Consider the following 7434-nt stretch of genomic DNA (forward strand, 5'->3'; position numbering starts at 1 on the left):
TTACGAAAAAATATTTCGGGGAGAGGGGGGGGTCAAAAAACCTCCCCCCCCCCCCCCTGGATACGGCCTTGTACTTACATCATAAAAATTTTTAATTCAAATCTGTTCATTCACCGAGCCATAACTAAGATATTACTAAAAGTTTTACTTTGGAACTGATAAAAACATGCTTACAAATAGAAAAAAACTCCTTTTTTCAACGATTTTCAGTCAATTTTCGACGCCTTTTTTAATTTAAAAAGATGTGAAGCTCATTTCGAAATGTAATTCGGTAGATGGTTAAAATTCGATCTCAATTATCAAACGACTGCAATTACTTTTCTCGCGCTAAAAAAAAAAACAAAAACACAGCAATACAGAAAATAACATACCAAAAACTTACACGGAGAGCGTAAACCTTAACTGATAAATTTTCCCATTATCTAACTGATGAGATAACTAAGAGATAGACACAACTTTAGAATCATAATTTTATACTGAATCCAAATATAAAATTCATTTGTGTTAAAAATGAACTTTAATCCCCCACTCCTTTACAAATATGTACCCTGAGTTGTATATATGCAATAAATTCTCCATTATTTTGACAAACAGTTGAATCAGTTTGAAGAAAAGAGTGACAGGAGAATTCAATGCATATATACAACTGACGGTATATTGCACATTAGGGCAGAGAGGTTAGAGTTCATTTCCGACGCATATAAATGTTATGCTTGGGTTCAGAATGAAATTTTTATTCTAAAGATATGTCTATCTCTTAGCTATCATTAGTGAGTTAATCGGAAAATTTACCCCTTAATTAAAATTTTTAGCCGTTTCTAAACTTTTTCCGATGCTATTTTTTTTAAATAAAAACATGGTAGTTTGGAGAAAAACAAAGACTCACTTTGTTTGATGATTTCGGCTTAGGAGGGCTAGCCTCAATGGGAGCTTTAGCAGGTCGGCGCTTCGATTTTCTTGGCTCGACGACTAAAGAAGCATCTTCATCAATGGAGTTGCCCTATAATGAAGACTCATAGTAAATTAGGAGCCATTAGCACATCAAAATACCTCCCTGTAGGGTTTATTCCAACAAAAATAACCCACTGATCTCGCCAAGCAATAGTTGCAACGACCTGGGGCAACATGAAATTAAAGACGAGTTTTAAGTTGGGCATTTTTTTTTTTTAGAAAGAGATATATTTATTAAACCAAAAAAAACAGTATCAGTATTAAAAGCCACCCCGAGAAGAAGAAAAAATTGTTCGAGGGGGTGGCAAAAATAGATTAAAAAACAACACAGGACTAAATAAATTATGAAACAACCAAGACAAATCATAGATCCTATTCGGCACCACAAACTGTACAACAAAACAAAACAAATTCGACATTACTGTTAAGACCATACCCATATAATACATACATTCTGTATGTAATAAAAAACATGAGAAACTAATTAGCGAGATATTTACCGATTTAAATGTATTTGATAGAAATTAAACACCCATAACACCTCGAATTCTCGGGCTTTCTTCCTCAAAGGGGTGCAGTGCAGGATTTTCTTTTATTACTGTAGAAATTTCTTCTTCTTTTAGACGTTTGTATACAATGTTAGGGTTCAAGCAGTTTTTGCTCAGCTCCGCAAACACCTCTGGCTCTGTCGAGCGATTAGCTTGCGAGTGAAGATAAGCATATATAAGTCAACAGTGAAGGTTGTCTTATTCTATGTGGTTGAATCGTGGCCTATCAAAGCAGCTCAATGACGTGATCTAGAGGTTTCTGTTCACCGTTGCCTACATTCAATTTTATGCTATTATGTCAGGACTTTGAACAACGATTTCCGATGACGTTGTTTCAACATCAAAAATTTCAAGCGTCATTAAGATCGTCTGGCTTGGACACGTTCTGCGGCGCTCCAACGAACGCCTCATTAATATTTGATATTTCTTGTTGAAACCTTATCAACATTGCGTAGAAGAAAAGGAAGACGATAATCAAGATCTGGAACCTACTGGAGGTTTCCGCATATTTGACCACAAATGAGACAAGCGCTGGCTGAAGTTCGCGGAAAAATTGGCACAAGACCGGCCATCATGAAAGACCCTCATTCAGAAGCTTCATTCGTCTGCTGGGTTAAGCGGAAACGTCTGGTCCTGTTGCAATGTACAATATTGTCAAATATTATAATAATTTCGCCTCTATTAAGCCTAAAGAACGTATCTGACATTAAAACTTCTGAAATAATTGCCAAAAACCATGTGCTGAGAGTTAATCAGCAGGGCAATGTACATCTAATCAAACACTGATCCGCCTGATCTACATTATTCTGCTAATCCTCCCTTTGAGAACGGCCTTGAAAACGGTTTTCTACCACTAACTCGGACGTGTGGAAATGTCAGATATGACCTTCAGACCTAACTGCGACGTTTGTACAACGTTTATTTTTTTACCTTTATTCTCACTGAATAGACATTGTAACAACATTGCAACCAGTCACGTACTACTTGGAATTAATCTTAGCAGGTATGTAAGATTAGGGATTAAAAATTACAAACACCAGTTACAGTATTATTCAGATGAAATAGAACAGCTAAATCTAGCTCAACTTTAATTAATTATAATTTAGATTTTAATTCTAGATCTGAATTTATTTGGGTCTGGTCCACACGTTTCAGAGAGTAGGAAGAGAGTTTCTTTCGAGCTTTGCTCTTAAAGTACCAAGGACACCTAAAATGAAAACTAATTCATTAAATTGGTCAAGTGCAAACTTACACAGCCATATACGTCTTAAATTAGTGTGAAAAACCGATAATTCATTTTTTAAGGAGAAAGATCGCCTGTTTACATAATGTATTCCAATACAAAAGTTCGTGGCCAATTTCAAAAATAAAGAACGTGTGCTGTTAAACAGCAGAAAATGACCAAAAAATAAATAAATCAGCATATAGCCTTAGAAAGTGTTGTTTTCTTGTATGTTCTGGTAAAACAGAAATCGGAACCTAGTTCAGCAAAGCTCTTTTCTTGGAAAAATATTTTTAAGGAATGTTTCTTGAAAAGAGCTTGGCTAGACTAGGCCTAGTCTTGATGTTACTAGGATTTTTGGCATTCCAGGATCTTTTAACCATGAAGCAGTGTAAAGGTAAACATTAATGATTCTAAAAGAAAGTATCAATATACCCAAGGCCGTATCCTGGGGGGGTTCCCCGGTTTGACCCCCCCCCCGAAATTTGAGTCGAAAATTAGTAAAACTTTGGTAAAAATTAGTAAAATTAGTCGATGAGTTGAAAATTAGTAACCCCCCCTAACAAAAATCCTGGATCCGCTCTTGGGTGTCCCTGTTAGGAATGGTTACTTTATCTCCAGTACAATGTAAAACAAGCACAAACAAAGAGATAGAAAATAAAACCACTCATAATCCATATTTAGGTTTTTCTATAATTAACATTATCAATTTCTGGAAAAAAAAAGACGACCTCTGTTTTTATTCACAAAGACACACTTGATCGTCTTCACTTAAATCAGTTTCCCACAGAACCATATCCAGAGGAGAGGAAGGGATATTGGTCGTAACGAAGCACGTAAAAAAGAATTATTTGTGTCCGGTAGACAAAGTCCACGGGAGATAAACTCCTTCTGCTTCATTCTTTTAGTAATCCCCCCCCCCAAAAAAAAATTTAATTGGGGACCCCCTCCCCTAAACAAAAACCCTGAATACGGCCCGGAATCACACCCTCATTGGTGTGTACCAAATAAAAAGTTTGGCCTAATCACACCGTCCTTCCGCTTTAGTATGAGCAAAAAAACTCTTCATCTTTACTTTATTTAATGCCATTGTTTTTCTTTCGCTGTTAGCTATTAATTAGCTAAATGCCCTCCCAAGAATTCCCTGTGTCCCTTAAACCTCTCCTTCAAACATCCTCCCACCCCATCTAGGGGCAACCTGATTTTCGTTTGGCCCTACAGGGTTTTCCGACATAGACGACCTTTAGTAATCAATCATCCTTCATCAGCAGAATATATTCTAGCCATCTCAACCTTTCTCTCATTATAGCCTTAGGACGAGGGATGGACCCTCATTTTTCGAACAGCTTACAGCTTGAGTTGCGGTCAAGCAGTCGGGTATCCAAAGCAATCCATAGGCAATCTCTCTGAAAACATCCAGCAAATCTTTCTCCTTTTTTTCTGAGCGCCCAAGCTTCAGATCCATACTTGACCACTGTAATTACTGTGGCTTCTACTATTATAATATTGATTCGCAGAATTATCTTCCTATTCTACCGAACCTTTTTCTACTGTAAAAAAAAACTGGCCCTTGTCTCTTAAACTTTTACAACATTCACTGAATCCACCCAATTTCCTATTAATAAAACTTATCAAATTTCAGCCGTTCACACGATAGATCGTCTTCGTACCAACCTCAACTCTACGACTTCGTTTATACCTAGTCTTAGTGACTTAGTCTTTTTTATATTGATTTTGAAATTGATTAATATTGATCAAACTTTTGATAGGTGCTGAGTAATTGACTCAAATTTTCCCTAGCAATCAATAGCTAATACTGTTGATGTGATCTACTATAGATAGTAGAATCACAAATTGTCCTTTTTAGCCCTTCATCTAGAACCAGACGAAAATCAAGATGTCCTCGAGTGGGGTGACCATGGGAGGCCATGAGAAAGGAAATTTAAATTTCGAGGGAGGGAATAAAGAGTGAAATTTTAAACTGATTAGGGTGAACTCGACCCGGTGGAGATGGAGCAAGCACAGCTCTGTGGATCTCAGGCGGCTTGGCGCAGCAATGAGTTTTTAATAGAAAACACAAATGGGCCTCTCATAGAGCTTTGAAAACCCTTTTCGAAAAAAAATCGTTTCAACTCGTAAAAATCTTCTCCAAAAAATGTTTTCAAAATTATGGTTTTACTACTCTGCGAGGTAAAATCTTCATTGGTATAATATAAATACTAAAAAACGGTGTTTGCTGGCAATCTCTGTGGTATTTGCTAAGGGTTAACAGATGAAATAATATTAATCTATCCCTCAGTAGTACCACTAAATTGCAGAAAAATGAGGACTGTAATGAAAGGAGCGCAGAGACATGAAAGAGAGAGAGAGAGAGAGAGAGAGAGAGAGAGAGAGAGAGAGAGAGAGAGAGAGAGAGAGAGAGAGAGAGAGAGAGAGTGGGAAGAGAAAGACAGAAAGAAGCAGAGAGCTTCAACTGTATGTAAAAACCTAGAAAACTTACTTCCGGTACATGAATAAAGATGGAAGAATCTTCCCTAGAAAGGGCCATTTCAACGTCGTTGATTTTGGCCGGTAGACCTGAAATAAAAACAGTGATCAATTTGGAAATGTTAATGCTAAGGAAACACGGGTCAACATTTCAAAAGTTCTGCTCTTCCTAAACCTTGTCTGACAATAGAGGGAGTATCCGGATTGCAGCGGTAGCTTGCAACCTAGCAAAAGACGATCATCATAAAGAGAATTACATAGCTGAAAGGTGTGAATGGCTGTGTAGAGTGGTCATAACATCATGGTTGCAGCTGTAGCTGTAGTCTAGTTTATAGTAAAGAACGACCTCTAGCCCATGTTAACTGAAATAATCAAACAGTTCGTGGTAACGAACTTTAAGTAACCGACTCAGTAAACGGCTCAATAGTAACCGAAACTCTAAAAAAATAGAATTTTGATACCAATAGATAGATCAAAAGAATTATATATTTATGCTGATTTCAAATATATAAGTTTCATCACGTTTAGTCTTACCGATCAAAAGTTACGCGCCTAAGGAAATTTGCCTTTTTTCGGAAAAAAGGCGGAAACAAATTCATAGAACTTAATTGAAAATCACACCATCAGTTTCAGCGTATCAGAGAAACCTACTATAGAAGTTTCAAGCTCCTATCTAAAAATGGGGAATTTTGTGTTTTTTTGCCAGAAGAAAAATCACGGATGCCTGTTTATTTGTTTTTTTTTTCAGGGGTGATTGTATCGACCAAGTGTTCCTAGAGTATCACGGGAGGGCTCATTAGAATGGAAATTAAAGGTTCTTGTACTCTTTTTAAGTGACCATAAAAATGGAGGGCAACTAGGCCCCCTCCCAAGCTCATTTTTTCCCAAAGTCATCCATCAAAATTTTGAGATAGCCATTTTGTTCTTCATGGTTGAAAAATACAATAACTATGTCTTTGAGGATGATTTTATCCCCCACCGGCCCCGGGGGATGGTCTGCAAGTTATGACCTGTGCCCATTGTTTAATTTTAGTATGGTTTATGGGGATGTATACTGCTGTTTGCAGGTGGTTTTTTTTGGTAGGTCGGGGGTGGGGGTGGATCGGGTGTTACGTGGGAGGATCTGTCCATGGAGGAAGTTTTCATGGGGGAAGGGACATCAAGGAGGCACACTTGTGCCTCTATAAAGCGGCGACCCACCACAATGTTAAGCGATTTCAGGTCCTAGAGGTCGCAGAGAGACGGCGGTAATCGCATTTTGTAGCCCAAGCTCAAACTAAGAAACTTGCATAATTTCATCCTCCTCCGACTTTATCTTCATGGGGTAAACTGGGCCGGAAGTTTGGACCCTCCCACCACAGCCCCCCTTTACGTTGTCCGATTGGGCTGAAATTTAGAAGTTAAGCTTTCCTAGGGCCCGGGAGCTTATCCTCGAAATTTCAGCTCAATCCGATCACTCCTTCCCTGTTTTCAAAAACCAAATATAGGCTAGCCACTTAAAATTCATTTCTTTTTTTTCTTAGCCACGCCTACAGGCCACAGTTGGCAACGGATCCGGTTGAATGAGGACTCATTCGAAGCAGAATTCGACCTGTTAGGGCCTTTTGATATTTTCAGACCGAAAAAATTATCCCCCGAATTTATATTTACGGAAAACCTTGTTTTCCTATATTAGCCCAAGTTAATTTTTCCGACCACAACCCCCCTTTAACGTTGTCTGATCGGGCTGAAATTTGGAGGATAATCTTTCCTGGGGCCTGGGAGCTTATCCTCGAAATTTCAGCTCAATCTGATCACTCCTTCCCTGTTTTCCAAAAACCAAATATCAAGTTTTTTGGGAATTTGCTTGCGTCGAAAATAGCTTCCATATACTAAAAAACAATTACTATTGTGTCTTTATAGTCTAGCGGTTAAACTCCAGACTTTCAGGCGGACAACCCGGGTTCGATTCACAATCAGAGCAATATTTTTAATACTGAATTCAAACTTTAAAAAGAAACCCAGTTTATTTTTTAAATTATTTTAAAAAAATTACGTTTTCTAAAGAGTTAAAGAGGCTGAGTTACAAGGAGCAATAATAAGTAATAAACTGTACAAAAACGTGCAGAAATTATTTGAAAAAAACTACGTTTTCTAAAGAGTTAAAGAGTCTGAGTTACAAGGTCGAACCTTAAAACGTACAGGGATTAGGAGGCACAGTTGGGGGCTGCCGCCCCCCAAACTCCC

At 37.9% G+C, this 7434-nt stretch overlaps 1 long non-coding RNA gene across 1 annotated transcript; it reads right to left on the reverse strand.

Moving 5' to 3' along the window:
* Positions 1 to 737: 737 nt before the first annotated feature.
* LOC148939116 (uncharacterized) lies at positions 738 to 5294 on the reverse strand. Its single transcript, XR_016143572.1, has 2 exons — positions 5222 to 5294; positions 738 to 1000 (listed from the first exon to the last, which is right to left on the reverse strand). It is a non-coding gene; the product is annotated as an uncharacterized LOC148939116 (long non-coding RNA).
* Between the last annotated feature and the right edge of the window lie 2140 nt (positions 5295 to 7434).

This window comes from Artemia sp. Qi Xiang Cuo, unplaced genomic scaffold (genome assembly GCF_049724085.1).
Source record: "Artemia sp. Qi Xiang Cuo unplaced genomic scaffold, ASM4972408v1 HiC_scaffold_22, whole genome shotgun sequence".
Taxonomy (NCBI): domain Eukaryota; kingdom Metazoa; phylum Arthropoda; class Branchiopoda; order Anostraca; family Artemiidae; genus Artemia; species Artemia sp. Qi Xiang Cuo.